Source organism: Piliocolobus tephrosceles, chromosome 4 (genome assembly GCF_002776525.5).
Source record: "Piliocolobus tephrosceles isolate RC106 chromosome 4, ASM277652v3, whole genome shotgun sequence".
Classification (NCBI taxonomy): Eukaryota; Metazoa; Chordata; class Mammalia; order Primates; family Cercopithecidae; genus Piliocolobus; species Piliocolobus tephrosceles.
The window spans coordinates 68,084,611-68,102,626 of NC_045437.1; positions in this window are offsets into that span (position 1 = coordinate 68,084,611).

Genomic DNA, 18,016 nt, shown 5'->3' on the forward strand with positions numbered 1-18,016 from the left:
GCTAGGTACACATCTGACATGAAGCTTCCAGAGCACGAATCAGACAGCAACAACTGCTGTTCAGCAATATTCTGTCTTCTGCAGCCTCCGCTGCTGATACCCAGGCAAACAGGGTCTGGAGTGGACTTCAAGCAAACTCCAACAGACCTGCAGCTGAGGGTCCTGACAGTTAGAAGGAAAACTAACAAACAGAAAGGACACCCACATCGAAACCCCATCAGTATGGCACCATGATCAAAGACCAAAGGCAGATAAAACCACAAAGATGGGGAAAAAGCAGGGCAGAAAAGTTGGAAACTCAAAAAATCAGAGCACATCTCCTCCTCCAAAGGAACACAGCTCTTTGCAAGCAACAGGACAAAGCTGGACAGAGAATAACTTTGACGAGTAGAGAGAAGAAGGCTTCAGTTGATCAAACTTCTCAGAGCTAAAGGAGGAACTATGTACCCAGGGCAAAGAAACTAAAAACCTTGAAAAAAGAATAGAAGAATGGATAACTAGAAAAATCAATGCAGAGAAAACCATAAATGAACTGATAGAGATGAAAACCATGACACAAGAACTATGTGACAAATGGCACAAGCTTCAGTAACTATCTCGATCAACTGGAAGAGAGTGTATCAGTGATTGAAGATCAAATGAATGAAATGAAGCGAGAAGAGAAGTGTAGAGAAAAAAGAGTCAAAAGAAATGAACAAAACCTCCAATAAATACGGGATTATGTGAAAAGACCAAATCTATGCCTGATTGGTGTGCCTGAAAGTGACGGGGAAAATGGAACCAAGTTGGAAAACATACTGCAGGATATCATCCAGGAGAACTTCCCCAACCAAGTAAGGCAGGCCAACATTCAAATTCAGGAAATACAGAGAACGCCACAATGATACTCCTTGAGAAGAGCAACTCCAAGACACCTAATTTTCAGATTCACCAAAGTTGAAATGAAGGAAAAAATGTGAAAGGCAGCCAGAGAGAAAGGTCGGGTTGCCCACAAAGGGAAGCCCATCAGAATAACAGCAGATGTCTCGGCAGAAACTCTACAAGCCAGAAGAGAGTGGGGGACAATATTCAACATTCTTAAAGAAAAGAATTTTAAACCCAGAATTTCATATCCAGCCAAACTAAGTTTCATAAGTGAAGGAGAAATAAAATCCTTTACAGACAAGCAAATGCTTAGAGAATTTATCACCACCAGGCCTCCCCTACAAGAGATCCTGAAGGAAGCACTAAACACGGAAAGGAACAATCGGTACGAGCCATTGCAAAAACATGCCAAAATATAAAGACCAATGATGCCAGGAAGAAACTACATCAACTAATGAGCAAAGTAACCAGCTAATATCATAATGACAGAATCAAGTTCACATATAACAATACTAACCTTAAATGTAAATGGACTAAATGGTCTAATTAAAAGACACAGACTGGCAAATTGGATAAATAGTCAAGACCCATCAGTATGCTGTATCAGGAGACTCATTTCACATGCAGAGACACATATAGGCTCAAAATAAAGGGATGGAGGAAGATCTACCAAGCAAATGGAAAACAAAAAAAGCAGGGGTTGCAATCCTCATCTCTGATAAAACAGACTTTAAACCATCATCGATCAAAGGAGACAAAGAAGGCCATTACATAATGGTAAAGGGATCAATTCAACAGGAAGAGCTAACTATCCTAAATATATATGCACCCAATACAGGAGCACCCAGATTCATAAAGCAAGTCCTTAGAGACCTACAAAGAGATTTAGACTCCCATACAATAATTATGGGAGATTTTAACACCACAGTATCAACATTAGACAGATCAACAAGACAGAAAGTTAACAAGGATATCCAGGAATTGAACTCAACTCTACACCAAGTGGATCTAATAGACATCTACAGAACTCTCCACCCCAAATCAACAGAATATACATTCTTCTCAGCACCACATCACACTTATTCTAAAATTGACCACATAGTTGGAAGTAAAGCACTCCTCAGCAAATTTAAAAGAACAGAAATGATAACAAACTGTCTCTCAGACCACAGTGCAATCAAACTAGAACTCAGGACTAAGAAATTCAATCAAAACAGCTCAACTACATGGAAACTGAACAACCTGCTCCTGAATGACTACTGGGTACATAACGAAATGAAGGCAGAAATAAAGATCTTCTTTGAAAGTGATGAGAATAAAGATACAACATACCAGAATCTCTGGGACACATTTAAAGCAGTGTATAGAGGGAAATTCATAGCACTAAATGCCCACAAGAGAAAGCAGAAAAGATCTAAAATTGACACCCTAACATCACAATTAAAAAAACTAGAGAAGAAAAAGCAAACACATTCAAAAGCTAGCCAAAGGCAAGAAATAACTAAGATCAGAGCAGAACTGAATGAGGTAGAGAAACAAAAAACCCTCCAAAATATCAATGAATCCAGGATCTGGTTTTTTGAATAGATCAACAAAATTGATTGACTGCTAGCAAGACTAATAAAGAAGAAAAGAGAGAAGAATCAAATAGACACAATAAAAAATGATAAAGGGGATATCGCCACCGACCCCACAGAAATACAAACTACCATCAGAGAATACTATAAACACCTCTATGCAAATAAACTAGAAAACCTAGAAGAAATGGATAATTTCCTGGACACTTACACTCTCCCAAGACTAAACCAGGAAGAAACTGAATCCCTGAATAGACCAATGGCAGGCTCTGAAATTGAGGTAATAATTAATAGCCTGCCAACCAAAAAATGTCCAGGACCAGATGGATTCACAGCCAAATTCTACCAGAGGATCAAGGAGGAGCTGGTACCATTCCTTCTGAAACTATTCCAATCAATAGAAAAAGAGAAAATCCTCCATAATTCAATTTATGAGGCCAACATCATCCTGATACCAAAGCCTGACAGATATACAACAAAAAAAGAGAATTTTTGACCAATATCCCTGATGAGCATCTATGCAAAAATCCTCAATAAAATACTGGCAAACCGAATCCAGCAGCACATCAAAAAGCTTATCCACCATGAACAAGTGGGCTTCATCCCTGGGATGCAAAGCTGGTTCAACATATACAAATCACTAAATGCAATCCAGCATATAAACAGAACCAAAGACAAAAACCACACGATTATCCCAATAGATGCAGTAAAGGCCTTAGACAAAATTCAACAGTGCTTCATGCTAAAAACTCTCAGTAAACTAGGTATTGATGGGACGTATCTCAAAATAATAAGAGCTCTTTATGACAAACCCACAGCCAATGTCATACTGAATGGGCAAAAACTGGAAGCATTCCCTTTGAAAACTGGCACAAGACAGGGTTGCCCTCTCTCACCACTCCTATTCAACATAGTGTTGGAAGTTCTGGCTAGGACAATCAGGCAAGAGAAAGAAATAAAGGGTATTCAGTTAGGAAAAGAAAAAGTCAAATTGTCCCTGTTTGCAGATGATATGATTGTATATTTAGAAAATCCCATCGTCTCAGCCCAAAATCTCCTTAAGCTGATAAGCAACTTCAGCAAAGTCTCAGAATACAAAATCAATGTGCAAATATCACAAGTATTCTTGTACACCAGTAACAGACAAGCAGAGAGCCAAATCAGGAATGAACTCCCATTCACAACAGCTTCAAAGAGAATAAAATACCTAGGAATCCAACTTAAAAGGGATGTAAAGGACCTCTTCAAGGAGAACTACAAAACCACTGCTCAGTGAAATAAAAGAGGACACAAACAAATGGAAGAACATACCATGCTCATGGATAGGAAGAATCAATATTGTAAAAATGGCCATAATGCCCAAGGTAATTTATAGATTCAATGCCATCCCCATTAAGATACCAATGACTTTCTTCACAGAAATTGGAAAAAAACTGCTTTAAAATTCATATGGAACCAAAAAAGACCCCACATTGCCAAGACAATCCTAAGCCAAAAGAACAAAGCTGGAGGCATGATGCTACCTGGCTTCAAACTATACTACAAGGCTACAGTAACCAAAACAGCATGGTACTGGTACCAAAACAGAGATATAGATCAATGGAACAGAACAGAGCCCTCAGAAATAATACCCTACATCTACAGCCATCTGATCTTTGACAAACCTGACAAAAACAAGAAATGGGGAAAGGATTCCCTATTTAATAAATGGTGCTGGGAAAATTGGCCAGCCATAAGCAAAAAGCTGAAACTGGATCCTTTCCTTACTCCTTATATGAAAATTAATTCAAAATGGATTAGAGATTTAAATGTTAGACCTAAAAATCATAAAAACCCTAGAAGAAAACCTAGGTAATGCCATTCAGGATATAGGTATGGGCAAATACTTCATGTCTAAAACACCAAAAGCAATGGCAGCAAAAGCCAAAATTGACAAATGGGATCTAATTAAACTAAAGAGCTTCTGCACAGCAAAAGAAACTACCATCAGAGTGAACAGGCAACCTACAGAATGGAAGAAAATTTTTGCAGTCTACTCATCAGACAAAGGGCTAATATCCAGAACCTACAAAGAACTCAATCAAATTTACAAGAAAAAAACAAACAACCCCGTCAAAAAGTGGGCAAAGGATATGAATAGACATTTCTCAAAAGAAGACATGCATACAGCCAACAGACACATGAAAAAATGCTCATCATCACTCGCCATCAGAGAAATGCAAATCAAAACCACAATGAGATACCATCTCACACCAGTTAGCATGGCAATCATTAAAAAGTCAGGAAACAACAGGTACTGGAGAGGGTGTGGAGAAATAGGAACAATTTTACACTGTTGGTAAGACTGTAAACTAGTTCAACCATTGTGGAAGACAGTGCGGCGATTCCTCCAGGATCTAGAACTAGAAATACCATTTGACCCAGCCATCCCATTACTGGGGATATACCCAAAGCATTATAAATCATGCTGCTATAAAGACACATGCACACGTATGTTTATTGCAGCACTATTCACAATAGCAAAGACTTGGAATCAACCGAAATGTCCATCAGTGGCAGACTGGATTAAAAAAATGTGGCATATATACACCATGGAATACTATGTAGCCATAGAAAAGGATGAGTTCATGTCCTTTGTAGGGACATGGATGCAGCTGGAAACCATCATTCTCAGCAAACTATCACAAGAACAGAAAGCCAAATACCACATGTTCTCACTCATAGGTGGGAATTGAGCAATGAGATCACTTGGACACAGGAAGGGGAACATCACACACCAGGGCCTATTGTGGGGTTGGGGTAGGGGGAAATGATAGCATTAGGAGAGATATCTATTGTAAATGATGAGTTAATGAGTGCAGCACACCAACATGGTACATGTATACATATGTAACCAACCTGCACGTTGTGCACATGTACCCTAGATCTTAAAGTATAATAAAAAAATACTGATTCCTAAAATTTCTAGATAAATAAAATTTTATTGTTTAAATCTTCAATTTTGAAAATGGAACCCACTAAGACTAAGTCCCAAGTTCAAAATTAAGGCATTAACTTCTAACTTTCATTCTATAATAGTCATTTTGTATGTTGAAAAACTGGTGAATTACTACATAAGCATTGTGTGTTCACATATAAAGTAAAGAATGGCAAAAGAGTTTTTTAAAAATTTTAATGAGATCACTCTCTTCCTCTCCCTTGTAATTCAACTCATACATTTGTGATTGCATAGTATACCATAAACTTGTCTGCATATACTGGCAGAAGTTATGTTAAGCTGCTATAACAAAGCTTCTCAAATAGAATAGTTTAAATTAAATAGATACTTACTTTTCCTTTTGTTCCAGTTTGAGTAATCCAGGTTGGAGCGGTGATTGTGCTACACGTCATCACTAAGAGGTCCAAATTCCCCCCATATTCGTGCTCTGTTATCTCATAGGGTGTTGTCTCCCTCTGCATATTTGGACCTGATTCACAATCTAGTTAGCGTTCCACTTCATGATGAGGGAAAAGAGTGGAAACCCAGGGCTGGTAGATTGTCTTCAGTTGGAAATCACAAAATTTGCAGACATCTTTTCTGATGATATCAGGATGGTTCAAACTTAGTGATATGATCAAAATTAGCTGCAAGAAAAATTGAAAGCGGAAACTATCTGAGCAATCATATGCTCCACTTGTACTTGGATGATTCTAGTAATAAAAGAAAGGAAGGAAAAAAGAAAACCAGGGAGCAATTGATAGGTTTTACCATAGGTGTTTACATACATATATTCTATTTGTTTGTTAATTTGTTCATTCAACAATTCCACAAATAATCAATGAGCATTATATACATGCTTGATACTGCCTGTGATGCAAACTTGTCCCAGTCATGAAACTGCTTATAGTGTAATAGAAAAAAATATGAAAATGTAATGAGTCTTTGATGATGGTAGTCATAATTGGTAAGATAATATTAGGTCCAAACTTTAGTCCACAGAGGATTCCTGATGTCTGCAACACTATATGTATTCATGTATCGCCTGTCTGTAAATATTCACATAAAAATTAAGTAAAGTGATTTTACTTACCCAAATAAGAGCTTATTACAAAGTATTTGTATTTGTAACCAAATCTGGTTGGAAACATTCTAGGAAGAAGTCTTAATTTATAAATATTTTGAGAAACTCTTTAGTCTTTATCTTAAATATTTGTCTTAAATATTTGTACTATTGATGCAGGGTCTCATATATACCACTACAAAATGATGTTTCTAGTCCCTTCCCCTATACTGTCTTTACGTAAGAGTTAAATACAGTAGAATGGAGTGTCTCTTCTCTGTTCCCATATTCTTCAGGGTTGTGTTCTGAACTGTGGGATACTCAACTCAGGGCCAACCTAAACTATTGCTTTGAGCTGCAAAGTAAGTAAGACAAGTCCTCACTTGTACATTTCACCCTAAAATAATTCATTTTCTCCAAACATTGTGATCACTATCTGTCATCATCCCTCAACCAAAAAGATTTGCCTATTTCTTTCACTCTCTCTTTCTTTGGGCGGGGGGCGGGGGAGTCTCTTTAGACTCCAAAATGACTTAAATGTTTTCTGAAAGCAATCAAACTGGCAAAGAGTTCTTCAGAAATCAAGGTATGATTTTCCTTCGGCATGCTCCCCAAATCATTGAAAATACCTGTGACTCTATGGCACAGAACAGAGCATTGGAATTATGTTTAAAGGGCAAAGTTTCTCACTTTCACTTGTTCCCACCATCACCTTCTTGAAGAAACAGAGGCTGAAAGTTTCAAATATTGTTATTTTTCTCAACCACCTCCCAAAAATAAGCACATCGTTGTGCATCAGGTTTTAGAAAGCCTCATATCCTCAAAATGAAATAGATAGGAAATCTCTTGATTCTCCCATGAGGACACATCAGAATCAAGCACAATATAAAGAGCTTGGGTTGCTACTTGTGATGCTGACCATCAGTTTAGTGCACTAAAATCCAACATGGGAAACTTATGATATAATGAGTAAACTAGGACAGTGTTAAAGGATATTTAGCAAAGCAGTTCTAATTAACTTTCAGCTATTTCCATTTGCTTTATATATTTTATATTTTATATATTGCATATTATATAGAGAGAATATATTTAAGTCAGTAATGCATTATGAAGACAGACACAGTAGCTCATGCCTGTAATCTCAGCACTGTGGGATTCCAAGGCAGGAGGATCACTTGAACCCAATAGTTTGAGACCAGCCTGGGTGACACAGTGAGGCCTCAATCTTTCTTAAAAAAACAAAAAAAGGAATGCATAATAACATTTTTTACGCTAGTGATTACAATTTTAGGCATCAACTATTCCATTAGTATTTATTGAGTACCTACTATTTGCCATAAATCAAACAAATCCCTGGGAATACAATGGCTAAAAAGGAAGGCACGCTTTTTAAATTAATATAATCATTGTAAAATAAGTCAGTTATGGAATGGTTTTATTGTTTATTATAAATAATTAATAGGGAGGAGAGATGGACCATGATGACAGGTTGATCAACAGGTATAAAGTTATTATCAGATAGGAGGAATAAATTCTGATGTATTGCACAGTAGGCTGACTATGGTTAACAGCAAAATATTGTATATTACAAAATACCTAGAAAAGAGGTTTATGAATGCTCTCAACACAAAAAAAAAATGATAAACACATGAGGTGATGGAGACACTAAATACCATAATTGGATCATTATATAACACAAATATGTATGGAAACATCAAATTGTACCCCATGGATAAGTACAATTACAATATGTCCATTAGAAAACAAATATATTTTCAAAAAAAATCTTCAAATGATTAATATATTCTCTACTCAAAAAAGTTTATTCTTATAATAATAACTAAAATTAGTATGCTCCTGATGACAGCAGCTTTCTTGTTTTATCTAACAATTCTTCATGCTTCAAGATTCCTGAACTTGCTTCTTATCAGCTCTATTGAGTTATAATTTACAATAAAATTCACCTATTTCAAGTGTTAGATGAGTTTTGACAAATGTACATACCCCTGTAAGCACCAACATAATCACTTTCAGTTTATCTTAAAAGAACTCATATCTGGACTGCTTAATTGAAGGGTACACAGTCATGACTATGGAGCACTTAGACATCAGCACTCCCTCCTAAGGTGCTAAGTAGAGTCATTATGCAAAGTGAATACCTCTAAGGGTGAGGATATCCTCAACAACCTCACTCCTACTTGTGGGTTGAAAATTAGGCATAAGAAGGCCAATTGCCAGATAATGCTGTTGCTCTGAGGTTTGTGTACAAACTGAAAGGTTGAAGTGTACCCTTTCAGCACCAGGATTTGTTTCCAGCGGATCCATTCTCCTCTCTGTGGCTTACCCCAGCCAAAGCAACATTGCTACAAGCTCTTAGCATTCTTCTTCATGTTCACCCCATAGACAAGCATATTGTCCTGTCTGGAGTGTCCTCTTCACCAACACATTCCAAGCTGCTTTGGCTTGGGAGAATCTAAACTTGGGCCTGATGACAGATAACTGAAATCTTTTACGAGAACTCCAAAAAGAAAAAAAAAAAAAAAAAAAAAAAAAAGAGGAAAGGAACTAGAGCTGCACGTCAAGTCACACTGTGTTGTCAGCTACTTTAGCTGACTGAGAATTACAATTCTTTGGAATGGAAGAAGTTTCAGTGATAACCTTGTTGGGAAATGATATCAAAGGACAAAGGTGTCACTTTTAAATGTGTAACTTAGCACTATCAGCACTGTTAATTTCCCTGGCCACTTTAACTCTTAAAACTGCTGCTGTGTGAGTATCACTTATGCACAAGACCGTTTTATCAGTAAGGTACAGGACGACATATTCACAGAATAAGCACATTGCCTATATACAAAATATGTAATATATTGTTTAGGCTTCAACAATGTTGAGGTAAAAGCATTTATTAAAAGGACATACTAGCTTACTTGCCTTAAATTAGATATTAATCTTTGGTCCTCTTGGGCCTACCATTTTCATTTGAGATGCCCAGTTTGTATTTGGAGGTTATAATCACTTACAAGATATTCAGTGACAGTTCTAAAACAAGCAGGTGATTTTAATTTCGTAACTGTTTAATTTACTACTTTAGTAACTGTGACACAACTAGCAGCCTTAGTGGAAGTTTGAAATAATGTACAAAGCTAATGCTCATGAACAGGTAAAAAATGAATGATTAATGCCTAATATACCTAGACATTTGATCAAAGGGGTGTGTGTATGTGTAGATTTTTGTCCATCCCATTGTTAACATGTTTCTCTATTTTTCTTTATATACTCAAAATGTTTTTACTGCTTGGTGTTATTTCTTTAATACCTGAAAATTTAAGTGAAAAAATGAACTATATCATATATCAAAATATTTTAATGCTTGATTTACATTTCACGGTTTTCATCCTCAAATCTTCCATCATGAATTATAGACTTTTACCCAATCTGTTCATCTCTTATGATTTTAAAACATAAATTGCTTGAATTTTTAATAAAAACTAACTTCATACTTTCAATATATGAGGACTAAGTTTATTTTATAAGAATATATTTTTTCAAAAACACTAAAGTGTGCTGTAGTCATTTTATTGAAAAAATATTATATGAATAAGTAGAGAGAGAAAACATGTCAGTATTTCACCTTGTCTACTTTCATTAATGAATTAAAATATTGTAAAACTCAATTAGAATTACTAAGAAAGCACATAAGCATTATTCACTTTTTCTGTATCAGTCACTTTTCTAAAATAGGCATATTCATTATTAAAATGATATTCATTTTTTTAAAAAACAGTAATTTGACTTTATTCTTAATGGCTTCCACTTGAACCATAGTTTAACACGGATACACTCTTTGCTATTTGAAGTTAGCTTTAGCAGGAAGTGTTAACATTTCCTGGTCAATTTATGAGTACATCAGCAATTCACTATAGAAAGGATGGGTCGGGATTCTGAAAATTAACCCTTTATCAGAGGAGAAATAATGTAGAGTCCTGACATTCTTCTAAATTATCTACTCTTATTCAATATTCATGCAAGAGATATTTTGAAGTGTCCACACATGAAAAGTTCTGTTTTTCAGAGATTCTGCCCAAAATATTAACATGACCAAGAAAAAAATTGGAGGAAAAGTTAAGCAGCCTTTTTAGATTTCCAGGCATCTTTTCATTACTTTTTCTAATAATATATCCTTCTAAGTTGGAAGTAAACCTTCTCTTGGCTTGCCCAGAGGTGAAGAAAACAATTCACCAACACCATGCCCCTCTGCCACTGGCAGAGTAGATCTGGCACCATATTATTACCAACTGAAAAAAACTCTTTTCATTTTTAACCCTAACTCTGTTATTACAATTCTTAAATAAGTGTTGTAACATTTCTGTCTCTAAAGAATACCCTAATGAGCTTACATTTGATATTACCACCATCTCTTGAATCATTTTGATATGTAGTCATATTGAACAGATGTATAAAATGATTTCTCAAGGTATTTATTTTCCATATTCTTTTTCAAAACTTCACCCACAATAACCAAAATTACTGTATGATTATACACTCAAATTTGCTTCCATAGCTGAATTACTGTTTCCAAAAGAAATTTTTAACTGTATTGAATGTTTGTTTTATATCTTGCTTAAAACTAGCATAGAACTTCTATTAGCTTCTTGAATTACAAATAAGAGCAATTATGATACCCCAAGTGTCTTATTCTAATGTCCACAAAGATGCACGACTTTCATTCCATTTTTTAAAATTTAACTACAGTAACTAATATGACTCTTTGTTTATGATTGGAAGGATAGAAATAGAACCAGAAAGGGTCCAAAGTAATACAAATATTTCAGAATTCTGTCATCATTATAACAATGGTACCTACCATACCAAATTATTATTATTATAAGGAAACTTTTATCTTTTTTCCTCACAAACCTAATAATAAGGAAACATATCAAGCTCTTACAATTTTTACAATTTTTAAGTTACTAAGTGATGAGTAAAACCAACTACTTATAAAATAATGACAGCTAATAATTTAAGATCAGCTTATAATTTTATCCATTTGTATAAAAGGTAAATACATAACGATTCTTACTCTTAAAAACTTAGAGACTAAAAATATATCCCGTGTCAAAATCAGCATGGAATAGAAGAACTTGTTTTGTTTATCTCTAGGTAAATATTGCCATTATTGCATATACTCTATGTCTAGATAAATATCTGATTTTAAAAATCTCTTTGCAACATAGCTAACATTTACATATGTCAATTCTAAAATCATTATTTCTTAAGGAATTAAAAACTAAATACCGCTAATTTCAGGCATTTTGGAGAACATGGATTTGTTCACACTACCATGCTGATCACATATTTTAAAACAATGAAAAAAAGTTTATCAGTAACTAGTTAATGTCTAATTAATGATTAATATGTGCTGTTGTCATGGATTAATCAACTTTCTCAAAGTGCCTATTCTGTAAGTAGTCAATATATTTTATGGCCAACACTGAAGCTTATATAATCTACATAAAAAAGCAGTTATAGAGACATCACTATCTCTGTTTTGCAGATAGGGAAATCGGGGCTCAATTAAGATAAATAGCTTGCCAAGATCACTTCACCATAAGTTGCAAAGATAGGATTTCAGCTATATTCTCCCTGATATCAAAAGCTATGTATTTTATACTATACCACATTATGTCTTAGGATCTCCACAGGGCCAAAGTATATTTTTACTTTTAAATAAATTTTAAGGTATCAGGGATAGTATCAATAACATTGTGTATTATACTTTGGTTAATACAAAGAGCTAAAATGAATATTTTATGCTATATCACTTGTATGTGAATGTTTCACCTTTTTTCATATTCCATTTACAAATAATATTGCATATGTTTTCCAAATCGTATAACTTAGGGAAGGGCTTTTATTTGCATTGTTGGACACATGAGGAAAACTAAGACACAAAGAAACTAGGTGACCTGGGTAAAGTCACATATAGACTAAATTAATGAGAATGTCAAACTGAGACTCCCTGTTGACTTCCACTTAACATGGTATCTAACAGTTTTTAAAGCCAAAATAATAGGTCTAAATAATGTGAAATATCATGAGATCTTAACATTATTCACAAAAGTAATGTTCATTGAGAACATTAAAATTCAACAAAACTTGGGACCAAGAGCCATGGCTCGTGCTTGTAATCCCAGCACTTTGGGAGGCCCAGGCAGGAGGATGGCTTGAATACAGAAGTTGAAGATTACAGTGAGCACACCAGACCTGGGCAACAGATTAAGACCCTATTTCTAAAAAATAAGTGAATACATAAAACAAAAAATTATAAAACAAAAAACATTCAGCCAATGACATCATCCAAAATATTTGATTTCTGTGCTTATAATTCAGGATGCTGGTGGGATTTAAGCAAATACTGTTTCAAATGTTAGATTACTACCCTGGGCCTTATCACCTAGCATCTAGGCAAAATATCTGAAGAATGATTCAAGGAATAGAAATTTTAGGTAATATTAGTTTATAAAACTGTTGGCTACAAAAATAAATGAAAGAAAAAAAATCACACTCAACTGTCTACATTTAAACATGCTTCCTTGTTTAACACCTTCATAAGTATTTTGTTTTCAGTCAAAACTGAAAGATGGGAGTCTAATGGAAAAAATTGTTTCAGCAAAACCTGCTTCTATTATTTCTCCATGAACAGCAAGCTGAGATGCCTTGACCTGCATAACTCATTACTGTACTTGTAAATAGTAGCTGTCCTGGGGCTTAGGAGGTGTAGGTAACTTTTTTTCCCCTTTTCAAATCTTTTTATCTTTAAAAACTTCACTACCTGATTAGTATATATCTCAGAACCTCTTGGTGTAGATCAGTGTGACACCTGTGAGAATATATGCTGTAGGTCTGCTGTAAAATAAAACCCCTACTTTAAAAAGTATCACCTTGCATTACATGGAGGTGAGGTATTGCATTCTCCTTTCCTTCAAGGCTTTTCTAGAAGGGAATATGCATCCCGGTACAATTTACTTCAAGCACCCAGAGAGAAGAGCGAAGAAGTGGTGGAAGGATCAATTTTTCTACCCTGGCCCAAAAAATTCAGACTAAAGAATGTTCTGCTTTAACATCTGATGTGTTTAAATAATCTTTCATACTTATTTGTAAATATTTATATGAATTTTTTCATATGGAAAATATCATCTACTTGGTTAAAAAAATGTAATGGCATTCTAATTCCTGTCTTTTTCATTTCACTAGTAATGAAATTTGAAGTTTTAAATGGGAATGCCTCTCCATAAAGCCCTTCCACTGCTCAGCGACATCCACTTTTCGTGGTTTCTCTGCTATTATTTTATGATAAACTTCTAGTGACTCAAAGGTAGTCACCCAACACCTCTCCTACACATTCAGAAAGCAATATCTCCAGTATTAATAGCATTAACCTCACTGAGCTATAGTATTACTCCATATGACTTCAGAATTTATGACTGTAACTTGCACTATATTATTTTACACTTCTTAATATGATGATCTATATCTTTTACATATGTGGTTTCATTTATGCCCATTCAAATATAAAACCTTTGTGGACAGAGGTCATGACATCCATAACATGAGCATCTCCCACAAACACCTAGAAATACTGTGTTTTGCCCAAAGTGGGAGAAAAATAAGTGGTTACTGTTTATATGTTCGCTTTCTGCTTACTGGCCAAATTCTTATCATGTCTTAGTCAAATTTGGCAAATTGCTTAATAGCTATAGCTCAGTTTTGTCATCTATAAAATGAAGATATAATACCAGGCTCACAGAATTGCTACAAAGATTAAATGTGTGATTGCTCTTTATGAAACATGAAATGATATACATGTCAGTTACTTTTGTGATTAAGCTATCTACAGGAGTAAATACAGCTTTGGAAAAGAGATGGCTTTTGTTCTTTTTCTAATTACTGTCCGTTTTCTCCTTACTTTTACAGAAAATTCATCTATTTTATGATTTTTAAAATAACAGAACTCGAGTGAGAACTAGAAACACCTTGGATATATTTATTATGCGCAAACGAATGCCCAGGCATCCTGAGACTACTTTGTGCTTATCTGGACACTGTTTCCTGCTGTGTCCAGCACATCCCTCTCGTCCTGTCTCCCATTCAGGCTGAGCACGGTGGATTAAGGCTCTGATCTGTCAACAGTAGGGGAAAGTAGCACTTTGTAGCTCATTAATTTTGAAAGACTGCATCTTTGGCCAAATCAACTAGTTTTTATGCTATATTGACTGTAGAAACTCTCTTTTATTCACCTTTTCTTCTCCCCAGAATTAAGCATTGGATCTTGAATACATTAAGAAATTAATAATATTTATTAAATAATTTAATCCAAAGTAATTTATCAATGTTCATTTTATGTTTCACGGTCAGATCAAAGAAAAGAGATTTAGGATTACGGTTTCAAATAAATTGCATTGCGTATACACAAAATGTGCACTTCCCCACTTGCCTGTGACAATTTAGGGTTCCAAAGCAAGTAACTGGCCTAGGGACTTGGAAAAATTAATATAGCTTCCAAAGGGTTAACTTACCTAACAACACCTATAAAGGAATATTTGTAACCTCTTAGCTTACTTATGTTCTAGCATAGCTTAATTCTCCACATTTTAAAGAGCATATTATAAAAGTTAAATGAAACATGTGTTGCTGTATTTCAAAATAGCCTGCATGGAGAGTTAAGAGAATAATGAAATGTAAATCTATTTGCATGGATTATAGCTCAATGAACATTTAGCTCCATGAGGGCAAAACCTTTGTCTGGTTTTTGCTAACCATTTTTGTCCCATTACCTAGAATAATGCGAGACATATTTTAGGCCTCAGCAATATCTGCGAGTGTAATAAATAAGTGGATCTGTTGGGTCTATATAACACATCATACTAAGTTGCTACAGGACATGCAAGGGTAATAAAAAGATGTCATTTCTGTGTGTATCTGCGTATCACACTGACAGCCATACCCTAAATCCTACCACTCTGCCTGGAGGAAGTGTGATTTTTGCTTTGGACCCCTCCAGGAGTCCTAAGTAGGCCAAATGGGGTCACGGAGGAGGGGGTTTCTCCAAGAGGATCCCTCTGCTCAGGCTTTTGCCCTTGCTCAGTTCTTCTGCACCTTGGACCTCAGCACTCTACCACCAGCATTTTTCTGCCCAAGCTGATCTCCATGCTGCTGGTGACCAGAGTAAATTGCACAGGGATCTCAACAGAATGTAGGCTGCATTCCAGATGTGCACTTCTGTCTTGAGCCTGAGTTACTCTTTCAGGGTGGCTTCCACAGCAAACTCTGTAGGTTCCTTGTGGTGCAAGTCTTTCTGTTTATACGATGGTAGTCTCCTTCCCAGTACGTAGCAGGGATAGCCAGGCATGGCCAAGTCAGGCAGTCTCTTGATACAACAGTAGCCACTGGTTTCTCTATCATTTCACCCATATTGGTCAGGTTCTCAACTCACTAGTGATATTCTCTTGGGGAGCTGTGATCTCCTGCAATTGAATCTCTTCGGAGGAACTCACAGTATTGCAATCAGGTTTGTTTTATCCAGGACCTCATTTATTATCAGGATTCATATCTTCTCACACAGGGTTCCCCGGGCTGATACAAATTATACAACTTAGCCAGGCAGCTGCTCCAGGGTCCTCTGCTTTTCATGACAAGTAAGAAGTTCCTAAAACATTCTATGCCATCTAGAGGCTGCTCTGCCCAGAGCATGCAAGATAGACCCCTAGGACACTTGCAGAATCTGATTCTGCTCCAGTTGATGTCATGTCATACGCACAGTATGATAAATTCCATAAAGAAAGCACCCAAAGCCATGAGAGGAATGCAGAGGATGAAGCTGAATTTGAGGTTCTGTTGAGAAAGGGGCCTATCAGTTAGGTCTTGTAGAGTGAACACAATTTCCAGACAGGCAGATGAAGGGGGAAAGGGCATTCCATTTAGACAGGGCTGGACCAAAAAAGACCTGGAGGACAGAGAGTAAAGAGCCAAAAATAGAAGACATTAGTCTAATAGAAAATGGAGAAAGAGGAAGACAAGAAACAAAAGGGATGATCTTAATACATTCTGCATTCACAAAATGCAGTATTTAAAAAGTAGAAACTATTTACAAAGGTTAAGTATCATCCTTCTAGTGCATTGTAAACACTTGCAATATAGATTAGTATGTTAAAATGGCTAAAAATGGCTATGTACACTATTATCTCCCTTGTATAAAAATATGAAAATATTTGGATAGAAAAAAGTTGAAAGAAGATGTTAAGAATTTCTCTTTCTGAATGCTAGGCATATAATAAAATTTTATTCTTTTTTCTAATTTTTATTCTTTTTGTTTTTGTAGATCTTGTAATATTAGCATGACAAATAATTAAAACAATTAAAATAATGCTAGCAGGAATATACTGAAAAGAGCTGATAGAGTTTCCAGGCACAGATTTTCTGAATCTGATGGATATCATCTTTGATTTTTACATGGATATGTTAGCAACACAGAACACAGAAAAGAATTATTTCAATATCTAAGTTTCATTGTTTAATGATAAGTATTTATTGGCATATAAGTAGTTATTTGACCTAGTTTTCTTTCATACAAAGTATATACTGAAAATGATAAATGTAAAAAACAAATAGTAAATTTAGAAAATTATAGTGAATTTCTCTGAGTTTGAATCCAGAGAGCTTTATATAAATTCTGGACCAGGAAGATAGGGCCAATCATCTTAAGTATAACACATTTTTGTCATGATTGAGAGATTCTGAGAAAGTTTCTCTAATATAAAACATCTCTCCTCTTCATCTGTGTTCTTTTTTTTTTTTTTGAGACGGAGTCTCGCTCTGTCACCCGGGCTGGAGTGCAGTGGCCAGATCTAAGCTCACTGCAAGCTCCGCCTCCCGGGTTTACGCCATTCTCCTCCCTCAGCCTCCCCAGTAGCTGGGACTACAGACGCCCGCCACCTCGCCCGGCTAGTTTTTTGTATTTTTAGTAGAGACGGGGTTTCACTGTGTTAGCCAGGATGGTCTCGATCTCCTGACCTCGTGATCCGCCCGTCTCGGCCTCCCAAACTGCTGGGATTACAGGCTTGAGCGACCGCGCCCGGCGCATCTGTGTTCTTTACTGACAAAATCCCTTACTACTTATTCCACTTTTGAAGGCCAACAGTTAAAATTTAAATGCAGAGATGAGCAATATTTAAAAGTTATCAGTTATTTTAGCTTGCATTCATTTCTCAGATTCCTGGTAGATAGAAGAAATGGAAAAATGGGAAGCTTCAGCTGGATTGGGGGACAAAGTGTTAAGAGAAAGGTCGGAAGTAGAGATTGCTTCTTTTCATGATTCCCTTGACACAAGGCTATGAGTTCCTTGAGAGGAGGAACTACATTGCAGTCATCTCTTCTTTAATCCCCAGTCAATAAGACAGTGTCTGGTGCATTGTAGGAAGAAGGAAGCAAAGAAGGAAGGAAGGAAGGAAGGAAGGAAGGAAGGAAGGAAGGAAGGAA